Source organism: Tachypleus tridentatus, chromosome 8 (genome assembly GCF_004210375.1).
Source record: "Tachypleus tridentatus isolate NWPU-2018 chromosome 8, ASM421037v1, whole genome shotgun sequence".
Taxonomy (NCBI): Eukaryota; Metazoa; Arthropoda; class Merostomata; order Xiphosura; family Limulidae; genus Tachypleus; species Tachypleus tridentatus.
In genome coordinates, this window is record NC_134832.1 from 126,041,872 (window position 1) to 126,067,850 (window position 25,979).

Sequence of the window (25,979 nt, forward strand, 5' to 3'; positions counted from 1 at the left end):
TTGTGCGAAATTCCAAAAAAACAAAACAAAAAAAAAAAGCTAGCCATCCTCAATTTTGTTTTCAGCGCTAAGCCACACACTATAAATATATATATATATACTACTTGTGCTCTGTCTAACGTGGAAACACGGAAACTTACCTTTGACCCACTGGGATGGTGGTGGATTGTTTGTTTGTTTGTTTTAACGCGCTAGGTCATGCCGGGCCCAGGTGGTGATGGAAAGACACCTAATTTTGAAGAAAAGACTAGAGGAGAGGAAGCTAATCAACAGTGGCTAGTGCTGGTTCTTAGATTCATAGTCCTGCCGCTTACAAATGAGAGTTGTTCGGCCCTTAGGTAATTGCCAAACAATTTTGGACGTTCGTGATGACGAGAAATCCACTTGAAATAAAAATGTATTATCAAGACGTCTGATATGGTTATTAAAACTTTAATTAAAAAAAGTAGACTCTTTGCGTTAACCTGAAGATGATCTAAGAAAGTCAAAATGTTGTTCTGTACTTTATTTTAATTAAAGTTTCAATACTCATACCAGCCGTCTTGAGAATACAATTTTAGACGTGTTTGTCACACAATGACGTATTGCCATATTGTTAAATAAAAATCTGTATAAAAATACTTTTTACGGTATGCACTTACCAATCTGTGAAATCTGAGCCCCCAATAACTTGAATAATATTAATATAATTATATTTGTATGTTAATTAAAGGGAGCAGCAGGTCATAATAATGACGTTAAGTTTCCAGCACATTCTAAAATATATTACAAATAAGGATTCGCAGAAATTATACCATGAACTACTTATTATTACAAAAATATCGAAGATTATCATACTATCAAATGTTATTTTTTGTTTTTTACTATCACTACTCTTGTAGTTTCTGAACTGACAAGTCAGGCCTACATCATCCAATAATTATTAATTTGTAGCAATACTTAAGCTACTCGTAAATTATTAATATATACATAATTTACAGCTATTTTAAATCTAACATTATTAGAAATAATGAAATTGGACCACCGTTTCTCCCGTTTTTCAGAAATATTTATTATAATTATACGGCATACATTTTAAAGTACTTACAACACTAAAGTTGTGCTCAAATGGCATAACTCGAGAATACGAACAATCTTTACAGGTTATACCTATTATATAAAACTTAATGTATATTAATTAAATGCTCATGAAAAGATAGAATTTTGATATTGTTTTACATATTGACATTTGATCTGCACCATATAGTACATTGATCTGTAATAATTCCATGTGAAAAGGCTTATTTTATTTCGTTGTTGGTGAACTAACATTTAGCTTTTAATCTTTTATTGTTTTTAAGTTGAAGGTACTGTTGTCTTGTAATGCAAGATAACTCATTTTACGGTTACTTATTTTGAAATTGGTATTATCACTAATTATTTAGTAAAAGGTGTTTCATAAAATGTTGATATAATAATTGTGTCTGTGTCAAAAAAATTCAATTTTCTAATTTATGTATTTCTTCAATTTGCATTTGTAATATCAATGTTAATGGTTTAACATTATATTAAACATCCTTCTTAAAAGTTGTTTAATATCTATCAGTGTGTTAAAGGTATTTTTATTATGTATCGATTTCTTTGTCCAGAACCTGTTAAACATTTACAAACAAAAAGTTATAATTTGTGTCCGAAGAAACCTTTCCACATTTAGACGCAGTCAGTAAATGCAGTAAAACTGAACTCATGCAATTTTGTAATCAAACTTTCCAGTTCTCTAAAGTTCATCAACCATTGCAATAATGCCTGATTCACTCAAGTTATAAATACTTGGCCAAACAAATAATAGTAGAAATATTTAATGAGTAGTATTGCTATCACAAAAGTTCTCCCGTCAGTGACACACATGACAATAAAATGTTTTTCATACATAATCATAATTTGTAATTACACTAAACGTTTTGGCATTATTTCATTGTTGTCATCAGGGGCGACCTTTTACACATTCAATAACATGAAGCAAGTTACACAAAGAAAGAAACATTCTCATCACATAAATGGGCAGGATGGAATATTATACTGATAATATTAGGCTATGTCTGAACGTAACCATTTGCTGGTTCATTATCACTCTTTTATAACACGTGTTTTAGTTTACTACACGAAATATCAATATATTTTCGAGCATTAACTTCCATTTACGTTTTTGGCATACTCAAGAGTTTAACCTCATTTTATGGAATGAAATGTCCTGTTTCCAAAACGTGTTTTGCAAGGGAGAAAACTTAGGTCCTATGTTTTGCATGTAAGGTTATTTTAGACGGTATTTGAAAATAACTGGAATTTTGTTTGTCAGGTCTTATACATATGGTAGTAGAACTTTGTTTTTAGTTGTTTTAATACACACACACTTTAACGTCTTGTGGTTAGTAACCCCGACTCGCAATCTGTGGTCTGGGAGTTCAAATTTCATCACCTCACATGCTCGCCCTTTTAGTCGTGGGATATTATAATGAGACAGCCCATCCCAATTTAATATGATGCATAAAGTTATTCATAATAAATATTTTTCTTATGTCACTTTCTACCAAGTAGATCCTGAATCCTGCATTATTAGGAATACTTTTTTATATAATCCAAGTTGTTTCTTAAGTCCATTTAAATGGACCGTAGTTCAAAAGTTCTGTCTGTAAGCTTTTAGCTTTGGAGAAATGGTGAAGTATCATTTTGTTTGTGGCATCACGGAAACAGAGCATTATTTTCTGTTTTGGAAATATTTTCAATCCTTTTTACCAAGACATTCAACAATGGAGAATGGCCTAGGAAGGTCGAAACGTTGTTCCCTCCTTATCAGTTAAAGTGTTAAAACTCATACCAGCCGCTTTTCTTTATTTCATATGTGGATTGAACTGATCTGGACGTGTCAACATTTGTTTAAGTGGTCAACAAAGTTATGTTACCCCGTGTTAACACATCAAGACTGTGCCATCTGTACCAAAAAAGACTTTTAAAATAGCATTATACAGTGCAATTAAATTTGTACATATAAAAATCACAAGAGTGGTGAAAGAGAAGAATCCAAAGGAAATTCCATCATTTTGCTGATAGTATTTTGATGACATCTCCCACTTTTATAAGTGATATATAGGAATGAAAAAATACTGGTAGAGATTGTGATGACATTTTGCGTAGTAAACCAAAATATAAATTGTTAAATAGAGACGGTGTACGAGCAAATAACTATGTACAGTTGCTACAAGATGTAATTAAATCTGGTTGTGTGTGAAAATGACGCCATTTCTACGGGTTTAATTGAACTTATACATAAATCTTCAGGCCCGACATGGCCAGGTGGTTTAAGGCGTTCCACTCGTAATCTGAGAGATGCGGGTTTGAATCCTTGTCACACCAAACATGTTCGCCCTTTCAGTCGTGGGGGCGTTATAATATGACGGTCAATCCCGATATTCGTTGATAAAAGAGCAGCCCAAGAGCTGGCGGTGGGTGGTGATGACAAGCTGCCTTCCCTCTAGTTTTACACTGCAAAATTAGAGATGGCTAGTGTAGATAGCCCTTGTGTAGCTTTGCGCGAAATTCCGAAAAACAAACAAACATAAATCTTCCATTACCTTCGCATCCCAGTCGCGCTTAACATGCTCACCCTTTCAGCCGTGGGGGCGTTATAATGTGACGGTCAATCCCACTATTCGTTGGTAAAAGAGTAGCCCAAGAGTTGGCGGTGGGTGGTGATGACTAGCTGCCTTCCTCTAGTCTTACACTGCTAAATTAGGGACTGCTAGCACAGATAGCCCTCGAGTAGCTTGTGCGAAATTCAAAAAACAACAAACTTCCATTACCTAAAATTCAGTTTCCAGTTTTCGTTTACTGTATTGTAACGGCATTTGGTATAGATATGCAACAGTTGCAAATGTTGTAACGTATGCCCCACCATCTTGTATTTAATGCATTTTAATGACCCAACTGACAGTACAATCTTCAGTTAACCTGAAACTGGATTCAGTTTTAGTTACGCAGAGGGTAATAATGACACTGTTGTTAAATATTGTCCAAAAACATATTTTATATGACATAAAGCTGAGAACCAAAAAATGACCTTGAAGAAAGACAATGTAAATATTAATGGGTATTATCAATGAAAAGTAACGGCTGATGTTACCTGACCTGTGCTCGTGTGTATAGGAACCAGCTGAGTATGGAATTGCATTTTTTTCCCGAAGGAACTTACTCTAATCATGCCATAACAAAATGGTAAGGAGAAGGTATCAGGCTAAGGGAAGTCACGTTATTTGTTTTGCAGCAAGGCATGTAGAGGACAGCATGGCTAAATGTAATGGACAATCAAAAAAGAATGAGTCTAGCAAAATTGAAGTTCTGTGGACAATATAGGACGTGAGTACATACGAGACCCACAGAAATATTGTTTGAACAATATGTAATTTTATGACCCAGTATGAAGAATTTTTGAACAAGTTATGGTTGTAACCTAGTTGTTATGATCTTTTTTAACCTGTGAACATAGCTTAACTTTTCACTATTAGAATACACTTGACATTGCATTTGAATCTTGCAATTAAAGATCAAATGCGTAACCACCCGTTATCTGTATATACAGGTAGTGGTTATACTGCCTTGTTCTTTTTAATGTTCCAACTTACTTTTCTAAATCATGATGTATCAACAGTATGTTTGAAAATCCTTTTACAGTGAGGGAGTATATTAAGTTGTTGTATCTAGACTTCTGGAAGCTAACTTGGTTTTGAACGTGGAATAACCTACAGATAAAATTGTGTCGCTGGCAAACACATCAGACGCGAGTAAGCTTGCCATAAAGATAGCTGGGTCAGCCTTGAAGTCTCCAGAGGCTGACCAGCTTCTACAGCCAGCAATAGGTTAATGGAAATCAAACCTACAATGTGCTGGTCACCAAAAGAACAACGTCGATTACCCCTCATCATCTCTAAAGAAGGTGAGTGTCCATACAGCAAAGAAACTCTCAATGCTGTCCCTGCTGAAGGAAAATCCAACATTAACAAGGAAGAAGTAAGACCCACTGGTAATCCCACCGTAGAGTGATACATCTCAACAAATTGACATTATCAGCTATGCTTGAACCTAAAAACCTAATCAAGTTTAGTGAGCACAGGAAAAAAATGAGTTCTCAGAAACACCAGATGTCACTAATGTTCTAACCATTTCGCCCAATGCCTTCATTATATCTATTACCTCATTCGTGATGATGCACTTTGCAGATGTGTTTGTGTGTGTTTATAGCAAAGCCACATTGGTCTATCTATTGTGTCCACCTAGGGGAACCGAACCCCTGATTTTAGCACTGTAAGTTCGATGCACCAGCAATGGAGTGCAGAAGTGTCAGCCAGCTCCTGAAGAAACTTTGAGGATTACCAATTTCCCCGAAAAAGAAAGATACCTACGCTTCAATAGCCACTAAAGCACCACAAACCAAGGGATCCTGGGAACAAACCGAGCAACTGCTCAAGGTGGAATTCCTGATGACCTAAAGTGTTGACTATCCACTCCACACTAGAACAGATTCTAGCGTATAAGCCATACTTCCATAAAATGTTTGGCAACTTGATTTAGGTTTGGGATACAACTCTTTCATGGTTAGAGAAGAGTAATATTGTCCACAATAAAACATTGTGGTACTTGTTGGCCGGCATGAATGGCGCAGTTGTTTTGTGGGTGGCTGGTATAACGGTTGATAAATTATCTCTGGCTTTGACCCTTTTGGAGAAACTACTTGCAGGTTTAAGGCGTTTTTAGTGTTGAATAACTGTTTCTTACAAAAATATAAATAAAAAAGTTCAATCCAACTAATTCTCTAGTTTTCTTCACTTGATTAAATAATGATTTATTTTATTAATCAGATTTGTATTATTATTGAGGAGGCCCGGCATGACCAGGTGGTTAAGATACTCGACTCGTAATCTGAGGGTCGCAGGTTCAAATCTCTGTCACACTAAACATTCTCGTTCTTTCTGCAGTGTGGGCGTTATAATGTGACGGTCAATCCCACTATTCGTTGGTAAAAGAGTAGCTCAAGAGTTGATGGTGAGTGGGTCTTATACTGGTAAATTAGAAACGGTTAATGCAGATAGCCCTTGTGTAGCTATGCGTGAAATTCAAAAGAAACAAAGTGTATTGCCTAACATCAGTCCGGATGGAATGTAACAGATACAGTAAATAGTCTAGGTACTATAAATTTATATCATCAATTTTCATGAATAGCTATACTGTGAACAAGATTAATTATCAACTCCTCATAAGCCATCTGCAAATTAGATTTTCAAGATAAGAGTTAATAACAAGTTTTATTTATGTTTATCGTTATTTTATTTCAATTAATCTTTATTGTTATTATTTACACGAACTTGCAAATCAGAAAGCTACTCATCTTGTTCCCAGAGCATGTCAAGGAAACACAGTATCAACAGGAGAAAACTGTACTAGTCATTATATGAATTCATGAGTGAAAGCAAATGAAAATAGTTTTGCTAACCACGTAATATTTGCCATATTCAGTAGCGGTAAGAAGTTTTGCCCAATACTAGTGCTCATCAGGCCGACTGGGATACAACAGACACATTAATGGACAAAAACTATATATATCAGTTACATATATGAATATTATAGATTTTATATGTTAAAAAGTTTTATTGTTCCACTTTATTGTTTAAGGGTATCTGATTTTTGTATTATGCGTTACTTTTTATAACGATCATAATTAATTATATACTGTACGTTACGTTTTATTTTTAAAGGTGTTTTTCTGCATATCTATACTACATTATTGACCATTCATTTCATTCTTATGTTAACGTAATACCACAATTTTTCTTTTGTTATTTATTATATTGCATTTTAAGATAAAGTGGGAACTAAACAATAGATAAGTAAAATTATCCTGCCACTTACCTTTTCCAAAACTGAAAATCTAATTACAAATTTATAACAAAAAAAGGTTTACAGATTACCTCGTAAACTTAAGGGATTAAGAAGCAGTTAAAGATGTCGCGAAAAGAAATGAAGAAAACAAGGTACATTAAAATGTTTGGAACTTTTAGTGTGAATCAACTTTGTTCATGTTATATTATAAATTTCATGCAAAACTACACAAGGGTTATCTGCACTGGCTGTCCCTAGTTTAGCAGTGAAATACTAAGAGGGATGGCAGTTAGTCATCATTACCCACCCCCAATTTTTGGGCTACTCTTTTACCAACAAATATTCGAATTGACCATCATATTACAAAACTCCAATGACTGAAAGGTCGAGTATTTTTGGTGGTATAGAGATTTGAGTGCCCTAACAACCTGACCATGCTGGGCTTAAATCTGTTCATCTCTTTGAACTGAATTATTAGCTTTCCTTGGGGTCATACCTAATCTTTATCTTTCAGTCACGTTCAAGCTGCAAATTTGTTTGTTAAAGTTCATTTGTTATTGGTCCTTTTTTTTTTGTCTCTGAAATATATTGTTTATTGAATCCAGCAGTCACTGAACAAGTTTCCAATTTAAACGATTTTAACACAAATATGCCTTTAACAACACTTCCTGAGTAACTAATAGTTTTCTACAGTAATAAACTGATTATTGTGATAGATGTATGAGAGAAAATAAAACATTGCTTTCACACAAAGTGACTTTATTTACAGCGTTTTCATTACACTGTCAACTTACATCAAAATCAAGTGATGTTAATTATCACAATCAAGTTCACCAAGCCCATCACAACAAAAAATATAAAAAAATAGGAAGTAATTAAAACAATTATTATGTTTTTCATAATGTGTTATTCACCACAACTCTGTATGGTTATGGTTCAATATTTGTAAGTAAAGAAATCTAGCCTATAAAAGTAATGGTAAATCAGTCACTTCCTTTTTCAGCTAAACTTTGTAAACAAATGTGTTTTTACTAAAAATAAATAGATATTAAATATACTCAGTTCTTCTCATTTATTGGTCCTTTTAAAAGATTTAACTAGTGATTGATTGGAGATTACTTTACTATCCACTATAAATCTAGCTCTGGGTTCAAACCCGTACACATACTATAACTGTATGTAGCATATATTAATGATATAGTACCTAAATATAATGCAATATATAACATGTTATTGGCATCAAAATCTTGCCTATTTCACCTTCTAAATGTTTTGTGTTGCTGTAGAATCTACAACTTAAAAGCATTTAAGCCATACTACAAATATAAGTTTGTTAATTAAGCACTTTTAACAACCCTATTACATTGGTATTAGCTTAAATTATTGGCACAATTAGTAAATATATAGCACTGAATGATTAATTTATAATGGTGTAAAATTAAAAACAATAAAATAAAAGTTTTATTGTGTAAATGTTTCTTATTTGTACTGAGCTAATATTTCTAGTGTACACTTGCACTGGAGCAGTTTTCGGTCATTACACCTGATGATCAAAGTTTGTCTTGCAGTAATCGTTCAAAACCTTTCATTTACTGTGATGACACTTCCTTTAATGTTCATTATGTTTCATATTTCTTTGTTATGGTCTATTTAAATGTCACTGATGAAACTAACTAGTAAAAGACAAATGGCAAGCTGACTGATACTCTATCAGAGGTGGACAACTGGAATAGGAATGTCTCTTTTAAATATTCTAATTTCTAGGTTAGCAATATTTATTTACTCAATCTTTACTGACTTACACAAATATTACATAGAACAGCAGCACTCCCCAGTAACCAGCTGACTGACACCTGTACTCTGCATGAATACTTATTAATGCTTTCTAATATTTCTAATGTTGTTGCTCCTTGATGGTTGCAAGTTGTGTTTTTAACTACTGAGCTTAGGCATTGGTCATACCTGTTATAGGCATTTCAATTTTAAGTACCGAGAGAATAATAAAAATGTAATTTATAACGTATCACACAAACAGCAAATTTGTAAAACTATCAGCAGCTAATCCCTTAGTTACCCATTTATGCCTAAAACAATTTTCATATAAATGAATTTATATGTTTGATTAAAAAAAATGGGAGAAAATATATATCTTGTTTCACTTCATGTAAGTTTGTATTCATTATTCTGACAAAAACATTATACTTCAGAATGTTGGCATCCTAAAAAAGCCCAAACATGTAACTAAGTTAAAGAATGCTAGCTGATACTTTAGCTATTTATTGTACTTAACATCCCTTATAGTTAAACGTAGTTAGTTTACAATATAGCATTAAAAACATTCATCACAACATGCTTACCAAACTGCACCTCAACCACTTTATATATACATTTGTTTATTCAATAAGAATCACTTGTTAGTTCCCTGGAACAATGACATTTAGTTTAAAATAGGAGCTTCAAAAAATGTATTATAAAGTATTTTACAAACAGTGGCTGGCACTGAAACATTATGAAAATAATGAGCAGTTTAACACCTACAAGTACCAATTTAAAAAAAAAAACATACATAAAATATACTTGGTAGTTTTTATTGCATCAAACTGAGTTTCAATGCTTCTTGATAAAAGAAAAAATAGTTTTATACATTATACTTTCACATTTTGAAAAATAAAGAACAAAGCTCCCACCTGAAAGAAAAACTTGAATGTTTTTCTGAAAGAATGAGAAAGGTAATGGAGCACACACACAAAAAAATCAAACATGTTTCATGTAGACAGTCACAAATGGTGAATTTTTCGTTTAAATAATTTCTTAAGAACATATTCCACTATATCTAAAATCTTAATAACCCTGTAAATGACAACAATGCAAATAAAGAGCAGATTATTCAATCTGTAAAAAAAAATTCAATTTTGTAAGTGTAATGTATACAAAGAAAGATTAAATCACACAAATATTACTAATTACTGAATACTACTAATATTATCAAAAACAAAACGGAGAAGAATTACAAAATAAAAAAAATCTTAAATTATGAGACCAGTAATGAATGAAGAGTTTTATTTGTACAAAGAAAGTATGTTATATTGAGAAATCTATAATGAAATTTGAAACGATTAAACAAAATATTAACGTAAGAGCAAAATAAATTATACCAAGAATAAAATAAATCATAAAAAAACCCAGAAACAAAACTGCTCAATCTAACTTTAACCATAAACAAATATGTTTAAAAAAAATAATCTCATCAAGGTGGATCAAGTCATCAAGATACCATAAAACTAAATTAATGGTTACGATAATTCACTTGTGATAAACCTTTCTTTCATTTACTCCAAACCTGAACAATAAAATATTTTTGTAAATATCTCACTTCCCTTTACACACGTGCATATTAATTTTTGGAAAAAGAAAGATCAAAGCTAATACCCAAATTCTCAACAAATTAACAGAGTATTATTTTTGAATTAGGATGTCTAATTACACACCTCTGTATAATTTATTTCTCCATACAGATAATAACACTATCAAGTAACTATCCACACAAAAATGCTTTGCTGGCAATGTCAGTGCTACTAAAATGTTTCAAACAGGGCTTCAGAAACTCACATTTTAACATATCAACCTTAAACACCTTTAAGTGACATTGTTCACAGCACACACAGTGTTAATCTAAATGTGAATAACCTATATCTGAATGTCAGATACCAACAGCAAATTATACTCCTCTCTTCTGCATAAAGCTGACAAACTCTCTAAATGACAGACTAGTATCTGAAAAATATAAAAATTCACAATTTTTATTTCATGATAGTTTAACTTTAAATTACATACAATTTTTGAAAGCAAATATTCTCTCTATAAACAACTTTTTTAATGTCTTCCTTCACCTTTATACAGGTATTTAAAGGATGTTCCATGTGCATTTGCAAGATTAGTAAATGTTCTGAAAATAAGCTCTTGGGAAAGTCAAGACATTAAAGATTTAATTAGTTTCAAATTAAGATACTTATTAAACAGTTTTTCATTAAATGAATTTTTAAAAAGTTATTTTCTGAACATGAAATTCAGTTACCGCATACAAAATATGTGATTAAAGTGCCTAATTTTTTGTACAGTTTCTCACCATTATAAAAGAGTAGTTAATTTCTTTGATTCTGGTTTTACAATATTTGTTAATGTTTTTTTTATTTAAACATGCAATTTTGTAGTAATTTTAAGATGTCATAAAAAAACAAACACAAGTAGACTCACATCTACAAGATTAAACACTTTAATTAGGTTTATGATTTACTGTCAAACTAATAAATATCTTTTAGTAATACAATTTTTTGTAAGAGAGATCAGTTAAAAATGCCATTAGAAAATGCATTGAGGCTTAGTTCACATAAAATCTCAAAATTTGTTATTTGTCATCAATTGCATTGATCAGATCTTATCATTTAAGAGGTATTCTGCACTTCTACCTGTTATCATTACATGGATAACTTATTCTCAGTTTGTCCATGTAAGAAAAAGTCCACCTATCATATACACTCAGGTTATAGGGTTTCTTATAATCTGCTATCATAATATTGGATGTGTTCATTGTTACATCTTTATATATAGACACACACATGTATACATGTACATAGGACTGGTCACAGTTTTGTCAGTATATATACATCTACATACACACACATGCAAGCATAAAGTACAAATAATTTGAATTCAGAGTTTGCTAAAATTTCTCATATATCACTTTATAAACTTTCATGTATCATAAACATAAAAGTTTGAGTCTATGTATAATTTGTGTAAACTATATTTTACAGGTCTCTATAATCACTCACTGGCTGAATACCTGTGGAATAAAAACCATCAAACTTTGTAGCATACAAAGTCTAAAAACACTAATTACTTTAAAGTGAGTGCTAGTCAAATCTCAGTTTGTGAAAAGTGATTCAAAAGATGACAGTTTTTTTGTCAAGTTCCATATTTCCTTTTTTATTACTGTATTATTCATTTTTATATAACCACTTTCACCTGTCTCTTTAAAGCTAACTTGTCAACTGTACTACACTTTTCTGTTTTCTGACCATTTGGCTATCCCTTTACCTTATTGGCCATTTACCTATACCACGGCTGTTTGTTTTTTAAAGACAGCTACTTTGGTGAAAGTTTGGCTAAATACTCTTTCTTTTCAAATATTCTGGCATTATATTGTGATTTTGTATCAATAAAATATAAGAACTGCTACTTAGAACTTTAATTTTAGAGACAGCTAAATGATATTTTATCTCATTTATTTTTGCTGGACTGTTTGTGAAGCTCATTCATGTTACATTCAATATTGGTTAATGAGGTAGGCAATGCTTGGAATGAAATAGTAACCCAGACAACACAGTGGCCACTTATCCCCAACTGTGTACATTTCACACAGGTAAAAATACATTTCATTGTAACAGTTTGTTCTTCAGACACGTGCCCTTGTTTTGGCTGTTGGGGATTTTACTGCCACATGTGCTGGACATTCATTATTAGAAGAAGTGTGCTCTATCATGAATGTACCCTGTTTCAACTTCAACACTTCTCAGAAGTGTGAAGAAAAAAGTTGGCAAGGTACATATTTAGCATGTAATAATGTGCATACATTTCATTGAAATTTAATACAATTTCAATATATATGTTAACCCATATAAATTATATTTCAGTGTTTATAGTTCTTGTTTATATTATTTTGTACATAAGCCAAACAGTGTAGCTTCCATGCTGATTTAAAGAAATTGGTTGCACAATGTGAGTTTTTATTATTATTTTCTGTTTTAGGAATGAGAAGCAGTGCTCCATGAGGAACTTATAACATCAGGTTGTGAAGAAAGACATCTTGTTATAGAAGCTGGTGATGTGGTCATGGATGGAGTTCTATATATTACTGTTACTGTTGATGGAAGATGGAGTAAGAGAAGCTATGAACACAAGTACATATCCAACTCAGAAGTAGCAGTTATTATTAATCAAAGGACAAAAACTATTGTTCTTAGATGTAAGATATACATTTTGTTGTGTATGTACAGCAGTAAGATCAAACATACTTGTTACAGAAACTGGAACGAGTCTTCTAGTGCAATGGAATCTGACATAATTGTAAAATGGTTTTGAAAGTCACAAGAGGTGTATAAGCTATGATATAAGAAAATCATTGGTGATGGTGATTCATCTGTAGATAAAGTTATGGAGTGTGTGTCTTATGGTAAGAATGTAGAGAACATGGAATGTGCTAACTATGCTTTAAGATTGTAAACAAAAATTTTATTCCAAATAGCAGGAGAAAGTACAGAAAACTGCAAGCACTTGAGCAAAGACAGAATACTGAGATAAAAAAAATGTGCTTGTGGATCTATTTGAAATAATGTGCAAAACAGTAATTCTGAAGAGGAACTAAGGGATGACTTAACAAATGCACCTTATCATATATTTGATTATTATAACAGGTGCAAATCTGATTACTGTTCCCGTGAAAAATTAATGACACAAAACAAACTATTTGAATAATATACTTTATCAAACCATAAGCAGACTAATGACTGCTGTTGATGTTAGAAAGGCACACTGATTTACAAGCATTTCAACAAGCAACTTAGCAGACTTTTTTGTATCTTGTGACAAAGTTTATCATTGGCAAACAGATCTGGAGGTCAAAATGAGGATCTTACAATAGAAGAGCATATGCTGCAGGTTTGTCATTTCAACTTGGCCCAGCATGGCATAGTCTGGCCTGGAAATCCAGCACCACAAAAATTCCATCTGCACTATAAAAGAACTATACAGCTAAAGTTTAGACTCAAAGGATGATAAGAAAATTTGGAAATCTAATAAACTTCTATTTGTGGACAACAATGAAAACAAGAATTATAGACCTGAGTAAGATGAGTCTAATTTCATAGTTCACAGAACTGAAAACTGACTAGTTAAAAATCTACAAGTTACGAAAGAACAACAAACTGAAATAGAAAAACAAACACAAGGTCAGTACAATATCTCTTTCTGGAGGACAAAAATGAAACAATGACTTCCAGCTTCTCAATTTGGAGAAATTTGCTATGGGGATAGTACATCATGCAGCTCCAAAGTGAAAAAATTTTATATAGTTTTTTCTATACACCTGCAATAGAGTATGGTAAAAGTAATGAAAGAAATTCCTTATTTGATTACTCCACTGAAACTGGAAATCAAGTACAGGTGTGTGGTCTATTTGTGGACATACAGAATGGATACTTAGCAGTCTCCCCATAAGTCACTGTAGGGTCTGAGGGTGTTATTAAAGTCAAGTGTCCACTAAAATCTAAGGGAATAACTCCTTTAGAAACTGCACTGTCAATTAAAGATTTCTGTTGTATTTTACTTAATAATACTTTGAAACTGAAAAATACACATGTATATTATTACCAAGTACAGGGTCAACTTCACATAACTGGTAAAATATTTGTGATTTCATTATTTGGACACCTCTCGACATAAGTATCAAACGAATCCCTCGAGATGACAATTTTTGGAATGAAAAAAAACTGGATCAGTTTTACTTTCATGCAATACCACCAGACATAATAGATCAAAGAATGACAAGAAGCATGGTTTTATGAGAATCAAACTATATTTTTGAGGCCAAAAAAAAAAAGTGAAAGTAAGGAAACAAAATGAAATATATACAGCATTCTAGAAGGTTTCTTTGTGCCAACATTTCGATATATATGTCATATTTTGAAATGTAAAGACATCACTGGCCTTGCGATTTGTTATTTCTTATAATGATTTATAAATGTATTTTTTTTTTTACACAACCACACAAGCTATTTATAAAGATTTTACACAGGTTTTAGTTTTACATTGTCTTCAGTTGACACATTGTGAAGATATCTTTCAAACGTTATCACCATTGAAATCCTCACATAAAACTACAAGTGATTTTCTAAAATAACTTATAACATAGTTAAGAATATTCCTGCATTTTCGTTTTATGTAATTGTAATTATGTGTTGGTTGTTTGTACAGTTTTCTTAGTTCTCGAGAAGTGCAGTTTTAAAAATCTCTTGGAAATTGATCTATTTACATTTATCTATAATAGTGTTGGTTTCTGTGGTTCACAACTAATCAATAATAGTACTCTTTTATAAATTTAAAGTTTCATGCCTCAGGCAGGTTACTTGACTCGGTTCTGTGTAGAATGGGGCATTTCCTAGGAGTGATAAGGTATTATGTACAATGAAACCAATATTACCAATCACCGTGATCTTACTATGGAAACAAAGTTGACATTTTTACATACAAACATATATAAAGACTATATAAAAAACAGCAATTTTTATTGCACAAGAACTCAAATTTGGAAAGTAGCATGTATGAATACAGCTAAGAAGGAACTGTGAATGTAGGTTAGACCTCATTTTCTACATGGTAACAAACTATTTATAATTGCTTACAAGGCAATACCTTTCATGTGCAATGAATTTTATGCTTTCTTCACTTGAAGCATTTTGAATAAATATTATAAGTTTCTCTTGAAATACAGGTTTATTATACTCACAACAAAGTGTCTGGACAGTGAGTATTTTCTGTGCAAGTGAAGTTGTGTAGGCTCACACATCACTGAACTAAACATCAGAAAATAATTAAAGTTTTTAGCTTCACTTCATCTGTTTTTATTGTATAAAGCTATGAGAATTTGTAACAATAATGCAGATTAAATACCATAACTTTAGCTTCACAATATAATATTTAATTTGCATATGAAGTTCATCTATTATAATGAACAATGCACACTATAAAGCCCAAACTTACACTCCTGATAATACAGATTGTAACATCATGAAAAACCAAGATTACAAAATATTACTGGACAATTCTCTGTAGATCATTAATAAACCTAATGGTTAGCAGACAGACTGTGCTGTTTATTAGTGGCAATAAACTTTTATTACTACTAGATTTATGTTTCCGTGGTTGCTATGATTGACTTGTATGCATTACAAAATATACTCTTCAAAAAAAAAAATGCAAAAGGGATATTTTTTTTTTATTTAAGAGAGAAATATATGTAATAACATTACAAGCTCAGAGTATATGATGTTACACGTGTTAAGGCACTGATTTTCAGACCAAAATGAAAATAAAAGTTGTGCACTTTAAAAAAGGAGGAAAACAACGGATTTTTTGCCAAAATGCATTAGTGTCCAATAAATTTGTTTGAGAAATCTGCATGTTCTGCAAGTGTAACATGTGCAAAATCCCTATAAAAGTGATGGGTTCTCGGTTTCCATAGCTCAGTGTTAAGCCACCGACATGCAATACAGTTACGCCAAGACTGACTGAAGCACAACACAACAACGCCATTGGTTGCTTGGAAGCAGGCGAATCTCAATCAGATGTTGCCAGAGCTGTGAATGTCCACCCAAGCACCATCACAACGCTATGGAATCGTCACCAACAACATGAATCAACTCGTGACCGTCCATGATCTGGCAGACATCGTGTAACCACGCCCGCACAAGATTGCTACATCTGGTTACGTCACCTTTGGGATAGAACCACCACTGCGACATCTACTACCTCAACCATACCAGGGCTGCGTAGGATTTCCCATCAGACCATATGCAACCGTCGACGAGATTCTTAGGCCCCAAGTGCAACCCATCATGGTGAATTTCAATGATGTTTTTCAACATGACAATGCCCGTCCTCACACAGCCTGACTCATCACTGTCTTCTTGAGACACCACAACATCAACGTTCTTCCCTGGCCCTCCAGATCACCAGATTTAAACCCCATCGAACATCTTTGGGATGAGTTGGACCAACGTCTGCAACGGTGACAACCTCAACCGCAGACTCTACCTCAGCTTGCAGCAGCTTTGCAGGCTGAGTGAACAGCCATTCCACAGGATGTGATTCGTCATCTCATCGCTTCCATGGGCAGAAGATGCCAAACAGTTATTGATGCTCACGGGGGGCATACTCATTATTGACGTTGAGTGACGTTAAACTTCAACTAGTGAGCGTGGACTTCGCCTTTGTAGACTTTGGATATTCAGCAGTGAATGTGCAAAGTTTCACACATATCATACAGAACTACCCGGAATAAACTTGTTAACAATTTGTTTCAAATTTTGCCTTTTGCGTTTCTTTTTTTGAAGAGTATATTAGTTGGTTGGTTGATTTGTTGATTTAGCATTTTATGGCACAAAGTAGCTAAGCTATCTGAGCCAAATGTCCGGTTAAAAGTTAAAGTAAATTCAGTAAAATTCATAAAAGGAAATTAAGGTAAAACAAAACAAAGTTAAAAAAATAAATAAATAGCATTAAACCAATGTTTACATCTAGTCTACAACGTCAAGAGAAAAACTACAGTATTTCAAGTTGTAAAGGACTTTCTGTAACGTGACTGTAATAATCATAACTCACCAGGAAGACTAACAGGTAAGTACAAAAACCACTGTCAGTCACCTGAAGTTGGCCTTTCCAGTCATGGTTTTGAGTTACTTAATGTTAAGGTCATTTATAATTTGAAATTTAACTAGACGAACTGTGATTTTTAAAATGGAGTCACATTAAAAAGATGTAAAGTATAAATTAAAAAACTTAAATGGCATTAAAAAGATTAATGGCCTTTAAAAAACTAAAAACATTACCAAGGTGGAGAATGTCACCACCACCAATAACACTGTCTAATGTTATGGACAAACCTTGGGACAGAACATGCTTAAAATGGTGCTGTCGTTGTGAATCATAACAATGAAAAGAAAGTAAAATGTGGCTTACTGTGATCGAAGTGTTACAAAAACTACACACTAGTGAATCAGTTCCAGATAAAAGAAAACAATAAGTTAAAAAACTGTGACCAATGCGTAGTCTAGTTAGAACAACTTCCTCTTTCCAATCCTTATGGTAACAAGACGGCCAAAGTTCAACATGGGGTTTTATTTGGAAAATCGTTTTCGTATTGCTCATTCCAAGTCGACTGCCAGCTGGCATGGAACCGAACCTTGAATACAGGACCATAGTCCATGTATGGAACAGGCACAGCAGTGATAGTGCCAGAGCAGACAGATTTAGCTGTGGTGCCGGCGAGCTCGTTCCTGCAAATACCAACGTAGCCCAGTGTCCAGAAAAACTAGATAGAAGTAGATGTTAAATAGAAATGGGCCAGTCAGTTTTGAATATTAGCAAGAACATGGTGTGAACCAACATGAAGCGATTCCATGGCTAGTAGAGAACTAAGTGAGTCAGTATAAATCGTGCACTTTGAGTACTGCTTAGCTTCTATGTGATCCAGGGCAAGAGAAATGGCATACAGTTCAGCAGTGAACATAGAAGCTGTAGAGGGGAATCTGGGTGTAACCACTGAACCACAACAAACCATGCCACAGCCCACACAGTCACCTGACTTTGAACCATCTGTATAAATAGGAATGGAAGGATGGTTCAAAATATGTTCAGCAAATAGAAGACAGTACTTCCAATCAGGAGTGTTTACTTTTCTCAGATGATTTAAAGATGGGTCACAGTTTGGGATTGTAATAAGCCATGATGGGATGGGCTGACCAGTTGATACAGCAATGATATCCAAAGACAGAACCAATTAATCTAACTGTGCCTGGATATGAAGGCCAAAATGAGCAATGGCAAACCATTTGGACTGTAAAAGCATGGCCCAGTGAGGAAGGAAAACACAACCCCAGGTGGGATGCTTTGGTAAGGAACGAAGTTTTGAAGCACAGAGTAGAGACAGTTGCAAATGGCAGAGGTGCAAAGAAGATTCATGAGACTATGTATAAGCTCTGAACTGGGTGGTGCAGAAAGCCACAGTGCAGAGCTGAAGTCCTTGATGATGAATGGGGTCTAGCATCTTTAAGGCCAAAGTCCTGGAAGAGCCATGGACCAGTCATTCATAGTCTTGTTTGAATCAAATAAGAGCATGATATATCTTTAGCACAGAACATCAATCTGCTCCCCAAGTGGTGGAAGAGAAGACACAGAGGATGTTCAGTGCTCTTGTACATTTGACCTGTAGCTACTTGATGTGTGATATAAAGGTCAGCTTATGGTCAGAGATAAGACCCAAGAACTTAGTCTCAGAGACCACAGGCAGCACAACTTCACTGATGCAGAGTTCAGGATCAGGGTGAATACCCTGTTGGCAGCAAAACGGTTTTAGAGAGAGAGAAGGTAAAACCGTTTGCTGTGGCCCACTTCCGTAAACAACTGGTGCAGTCTGTAGCTGCCACTCAATATACCTCATGTTTGACAACTGATATGAGATGTGAAAGTTATTGACATACAGCCCATTTGCAACAGTGAGAGGGAGTTGTTCAGTGATGGATTTAATTTTTATACTGAAAAGTGTGACACTCAGAACACAGCCCTGAGGTATTCTAAATTCCTGTAGAAAGGAACGGGAAAGTGTCGAACCCACACGAACTCGGAATCTCCTATCCATTAAAAAGTTTTAATAAAAATGGTCAAATGGCCACGTAACCCATATATATGGAGGTCTTGCAAAATGCCATACCTCCATGTTGTATCATAACCCTTCTCAGTATCAAAGAATATTGATACAAGATGTTGTCTTTTGAGAAAGACTTCTCTGATTGATGTCAAATCAGGTGATCCATGGTGGAGTGCTGTCATCGGAAACCACACTGGGTGGGCATGAGAAGGTTGTTTGATTAGAGGAACCAAACAAGATGAGCATTAACCATCTTTTCTAAGGTCTTACAGAGACAGCTTGTCAAAGCAACTGAACAGTAGTTTGAAGGGATCTTGGGATCCTTTCCAGGCTTGGAGAAAGGCAGGACAATAACCTGGTGCCAGGCATTAGAGAAAACATTCTCCTGCCATATCTGGTTAAAAACAACCAAAAGGATAGCAAGAGAAGCAGGAGATAGATGGTGCAGCATCTCATAGTATATATCATCAGCTCTAACTGATGAAGGGCCAGTTTGAGTTCCACCAGAGTAAAGGGATGATTAGTCATAGAGACAATCAGCTCGAAAGGAAAGAGTTGATTGCTTTTCCAGAATCTTGATTGTTTAGAAGGTGGAAGAAGAAGTAGAAGTGCTAGATACCTGGCAAAAGCTTTCACCTAGAGTATTGGCAATGCTCTGGGTATCAGTTACTTCATGGCCATCAGAGAGCAAGAATCAAGAGGAGGACAAAGTGATATTGCCCACTGACCTTTTGAATCTTGTCCCAAATGACTTTGGAACTGGTGGTAGAGGATATGCTGGTTGTGAACTTAATCCAAGATTCCTTCTGGCTTTGACGTCTTACCTATCGAGCATGTGCATGGGCCCGAGGGAAAGTGATGCAGTTTGAAAGTGTAGGATATCTGTGGAAAGTATCCCAGGCTCGATTTTGAGCCTTCTGTGCCATGTGGCAAGGCAGGATTCCACCATGAATGAGGATATTGTGGAAAACATGTCGAGGTTTTAGGAATACATTGAGCAGTTGCTTGTATAATACAGTCAGTTACTGCTGCCACACAGTCGTCTGTTGATGGCATACAGACAATTGCAGGATCAAGTTCTGTGCTAGCAGTAAAAGAAGGCCAGTTTGCCTGATCCAGTTTCCACTGGGGCATTCGGGTCGGGTGGCATCAATCATGTCCAGTCTCTCTCAAGATTATAGGGATTATTGTAAACCCTCCATAAAAAATGGGAAAATAATGAAGGAGAAAAATTGAGAAATCAACAGTAGTAAAGAAATGACTAAGTGCATGGAAATAAGTAGTAGAACCAGTATTGAAAAGAGAAAGGTTGTGATCAGAGAGCATACTCTCTATGAAGAAATCCCTCCCATCAATATCAGCACTTCCCCCAGAGGGGATGGTGTCCATTAAAGTCCCCCAGGATTAAAAAGCAAGATGGCAACTGTTCAATGATAGTATCAAGGGCTGATTGATCATAGATCTCTCCAGGCAGCAGGTAGAGAAAACAAATAGTGATGGTATGACCCAAGGAAACACGGATGGCTACAGGGTGGGTACATCCTGATCAACCAACAGTGCTACCCCTCCATGCACTCATCCACCAAACAGCCTGTCAATTTTGTAAAAAAAAAATGCCCAAAGGTGACTGTATCAGCAGGTTTCAGAAATGTTTCTTGTAAGGAAAGACATACAGGATGGTAGGAAGCAATCAGTGTTTTGATATCATCCAGATTAGAACGTAAACCTCGACAGTTCCATTGTATCAAGGTGGCCATATTTAATGATGGGTAGGAAAATTGGGCAAAGAACCATTCTGTTTATGACCACGTCTTTTTTCCTTACTTTCCTTATTCGTGGGAGGTTTATCAACCTTCATGGATCCTGCCTTGGATTGATTGGGCAGGTCTTTGCTGTTGGAAGGGGATTCCAGAGACTGAGAACGTGAATGAATGATTGTTTTGCATCTTGGGGTTAGAGAGGAAGATGGATCTGAGGAAATGCCTGTACCTGAAACCAAAGGATGTGGATCGTGGGATTTGGTGTAATGTATATAAGGGACAGAGATAAGTGTTGAAGTTGATTCATTAACTTTTTTAACCATGGAGGTGAAAAGATTTTTCATTTGTTTGGAGAACGATTCTTTAGGAGACACAGAGAGATCCATCTGCACTCCGACAGTAGCTGTGGAATAAAGTGCAGCAGCATACATCCAAGATGAGGTGGTGGACAGCAATTTTTGAGCCTCAGGATAGGTAATGTTATAAATCATTTTCAAATGCTGCACCTCTTTTTCTTCCAACCATTTACGGCAAGAATGAAAGTGGAACAGGTGAGAGCCATTGCAATTGATGGAATGAGGGTCCGATTCACACTCATAGGCATCATGGTCTTTGCCACTGCAATGAGCACACTTCAAGGAACCATGACATAACATCTTCGAGTGACCAAACCGCTGACACTGGAAACATCGGAGAGGGTTTGGAATGTATGGCCGTACTCTGCAATTAAGATAATCTGCCTTGACGGTGGCAGGCAGACATGGTGATGTAAATGCGAGAATGAGGACATTGATCGGCACCATAATTCCATCTTTGCGAGTGGAGATACACCTCACTGCAGAAACTCCTTGGGTAGAGAAACCAGTGAGAATCTCTGGCTCTAGGATGTTTTTCAAATCCCTCTCAACAATACCTCCTCATGATGAATTCAAAGTAGTATGAGGTGTAACTTCAATAGCTATATGCCCAATTGCCTTTGAATGCAACAGGAGTTCACTGTGTTGAGAAGTGGATGTTTCCACCAATATGTCACCAAATCAAAGCTTCTTTACTGACTTTGGAGAGCCAGCAAGTCCCTCTAGTCCCTTGAAAAAGGGAGACATCTGCTCTAAAGGTTCGTCTGAAAGTGAGTGCAATACAAGAAAATGAGGTACAACAGGTGGTACAGATGGTGAAGAATGCTGCTCAGAATCTTCAAGACATGGTTGTTTACCTATAGGCTGTTTTTTCACAATTTTATTAAGATTTTTAATTGAAGTATCCATTACAAAGAAAGGGAAATTTTGGTGCCCACTGACCCCACCCATTATGGAACCCTACAAGGGGATGCACTACAATGTCAAACAAGGACACTGCAGCAACTCCAGGGTTTCGTGAGCACTATACCCAAACACCACCATCAGATAATATGTCCACAACACCTATTGGAAACATCCAACACTGATACTTGGTTGACCCTAGCCTATGTGGACCAGCCAACTGACCCAACGTGGGCCACCCCAAGACCGCTCGTCCACAGGAATCCAAGGCCAAAGTAGTGCGTTAGGGATGGACCCCTCAATCATCAGTATCCTCTCCTCCCCTTCACTGGTTGTCATGTAGGGCAAACACTTGGGTAGATGTTTAGGTCCCAGAGGAAGTAAACTTTAAGAACAGAATCTTCTCTGGGAGGTCCCCTCACAAAATACAGGAATCCACACCGAGGGGTACAAAATATTAGCTAGAATTGTAGATACTACAATTGTTTTGTATGTATTTCTAAATATTAGTTTAACCAACTGTTGAGAAACGTTTGTAATAGCATGAGTTATTACAGGAAGAATTAATTTCGTACATGTCATGTGAGATCTTATCAATCAATATGGATGATATTGTACATAAGCTCCACCTTAAAACTGGATCATCGACTAGTTGCAATATAATATATTCATGCACCAATTCCATCTATTATTGTAAATCAGTAATAGTTGGCTCTGAAGGAAAATTGTTAAAAGATCAAATAAGAGAATTTCATACAATGCATACATATGTCTTTGTATAATTAAAATATATTGCTCCAAATTGTTTATACATGTATATTTTTTATTTTTGTTCTATCCTGTATCTGCAAGGATATCAAAAGTACAGCTATCTATATTCACATAATTTTTGACTTTTGAATTATTCCAGGCATACATTATATCATGTGTACATAATATATTATCAATAAATATCAAAAAGTATGAAATATGGTGTCCACATGTTAATACATGCTGAAATGTCCATAGGACTAACAGGTGCCTGATGAAAATCACGAAAAACATGTTTAATTACTATTTTGGAATAATCAACTTCAAGAAAATAAAGGTAAATTTTCATAAAGATCTTTGATTAAGCAGAACATTTCTATTAAAAAAATAACTTTGTTGAATTAACATATTTTGAATCTTGGGCTCTGCTGCTATCTTGGTTTTCCAAGTGGATGGAATTTCATAATCTTATGCTAAGACATTATTCAGGCCACTGTTGCTTTGATGGTAAAAATTATTTTTATTTTGGTAGTGTGGTCCTACTTCTGAACTTATGCTGAACTTAAGTGTTTTGGGAATAAATGGACTTATTAATAAGCTATTGTAAGTGATCTTATCATTAAGATTATAAGATCTGTCAGAAATGGAAATTGATATGTCAATGATATTTGAACTTTGGTCAGGACCAAAAAAAGTGATTAGTGTATTTAAAACACAGAAGGATAGTTTAGTAAACAGAAGACATTTCCAATTGGGAGTATCCATCTTCTTTAGATGACTCAAATGAAGGTCACACTTGGGGATGGTAATAAGCCATGGTGGGATGGGCTGACCTGTGGAGACAGCAACATCATCCAAGGACATACCTAATTCAACCAACTGTGCCTTGATAAGAAGGCCAAAAGGAACAATGGCAGATCATCTGTTCTGAAAAAGCATGGCCCACTGTGGAAAGAAAACACAACCTCATGTGGGATGATGTGGTAAGTGTTGAAGTTTTGAAGCATACAGTAAAGACGATTGCAAATGACAAAGGTGTAGAGGAAATTCACGAAACTCAGTGTACAAACTCTGGACTGGAAAAGTCCAAAAAGCCCCTGTGCAGAGCCAAAGCCCCTGATGGTGAATGAGGTCCAACATCTTCAAGGCTGAGATTCTGGTAAAGCCACAGACCAGAGACCCACAGTCCAGTTTTGATTGAATGAGGGAACATTAGATCTTGGGCATAGAACATCAATATGCTCCCCAAAAGGTGAAAGAGAAGACATAGAGGATGTTCAGTGCCCTTGTACACTTGAGGCAAAACTGCTTGATGTGTGGAATGAAAGTCAGTTTATTTGCCCAACTCACTAAATGATCTAAGTTATTTTGTAGGAAGATGTCTGACATATAGCCAATGGCCAACTACAGAATGGGTAAAAAAAAAAAAAAAAAGAGCCATAAATAGGGCAAAAGGGGAGTGGAAGGGAATTGGAAGAGAAGCAAAAAAATTGATAAATGACTGTTGGCATGAAGAAAGACCATGAACAGGAGAAGTGTGTGGGTAAAAGTCACTGACAAGAAAAGAGATGAACTAATACAGGAAAGCTTAGCAGTAGACAAATCTAGATGAAAAGTTGATAGCAAGTAGCGAAGTAAATGTAGAGGATAAAACTTAACAAGATAATGAAGTTAATAACATTAGTCCAGGACACCATGGAGATATAAAATCCATAGAAGACATCAGGGCAAAGAGAGAGAGCCAGACAGTAAAAAGGAACATAATCCAACTTAGCTAGTTCCAACAGCAGGGGAACAAAATTTATGAAAGATAGAGTAGAAGACATGGAGTAGGCCAAACAAAGAAGGGAATGAATAATTATAGAAGCCCATTTGAAACATAAATAAGTGATTCAAACAAAAGGCTGCAATGGGAGGGAAAACAGGAAGTTAGAGAGAAAAAACAAAAACATAAAAATAGAAAACCAGGAAGGGAAATAGAAGGAAAAAATCTCAGTCCCCAAGCTGGCCAAACAGACACCAATGATGGGGATTTGAAGAAGGGAAAAGAGGAAAGTCTACATATCAGGACAAAAAGAGTCATGAACATAAGAAGACAAGACATTTAGAGAAAACAGTATAAATCCTAAAAGCAAGCAAGTAGGAAAGATAAGGTAAACTCAAAAAACATAGATAAGGAATTAAGAAAACAAGAAATGAAAAAGAACACAGGCAAAAGGAAAGTAATATACTTTAAAATAAAATTCAGAAAGAGAATGAAAGGTTAAGTTTGTTTCACAAATGATAAGGTATTACCCACAGCTAATTAGGCAAAGGTCAGAGTCTAACAGATAATTCTCTACCAAGAAGAAATAAATTTGGTCCATGAGATGGAAGTAGGAGGTCCAATAAGAAATACACTGAACAATAGCTGCAATGTATTTATTTAAAGAGCCTTCTTTTCTTTGAAAGTAACTTCTAATTTTAAAGTGAGAATAGTTTGTAATTATATTTCTCTATTGACCATTAGTACTGCTATATATTTTAAACAATGAAGTATGTTATGTGTTATTTGTTGTTTCACTTTTTAATCTTGTTATAGAAATCAAAGGATGTTAAAATATTTTATATCGTCAAATGTTATAAAACAACACTGAAAGACTCGTAGGTTAATAAAAGTAAATTCAAAGCAAAAGTAATGAAACCCTGTAATAACTTTAGATAGGCAGACCTTTCTTCATCAGGGTCAAATTGGGAAGTTTATTGATGTTTAATTATTGCTGTATAATTCATTTACTGGGCTACCAATTAGTGCTTTTATACCATAACTTTAAGAGGAAAGTT

The 25,979-nt window shown here is 34.8% G+C and overlaps 1 protein-coding gene across 6 annotated transcripts in view; it reads right to left on the reverse strand.

The window, feature by feature from the left end:
- Nucleotides 1-7,648: 7,648 nt before the first annotated feature.
- Nucleotides 7,649-25,979, reverse strand: part of LOC143223438 (solute carrier family 35 member D2-like protein) — a 92,611-nt gene continuing 74,280 nt past the window's right edge. For 5 of the 6 annotated variants that reach the window (XM_076451428.1, XM_076451430.1, XM_076451427.1 and 2 more), the window contains one exon: nucleotides 7,649-10,680. The gene's annotated coding sequence lies outside the window, so the exon portion shown is untranslated. Of the gene's footprint in view, nucleotides 10,681-15,387; nucleotides 15,537-25,979 lie in introns of those variants that run through there. The other variant, XM_076451426.1, reaches the window with a different exon arrangement.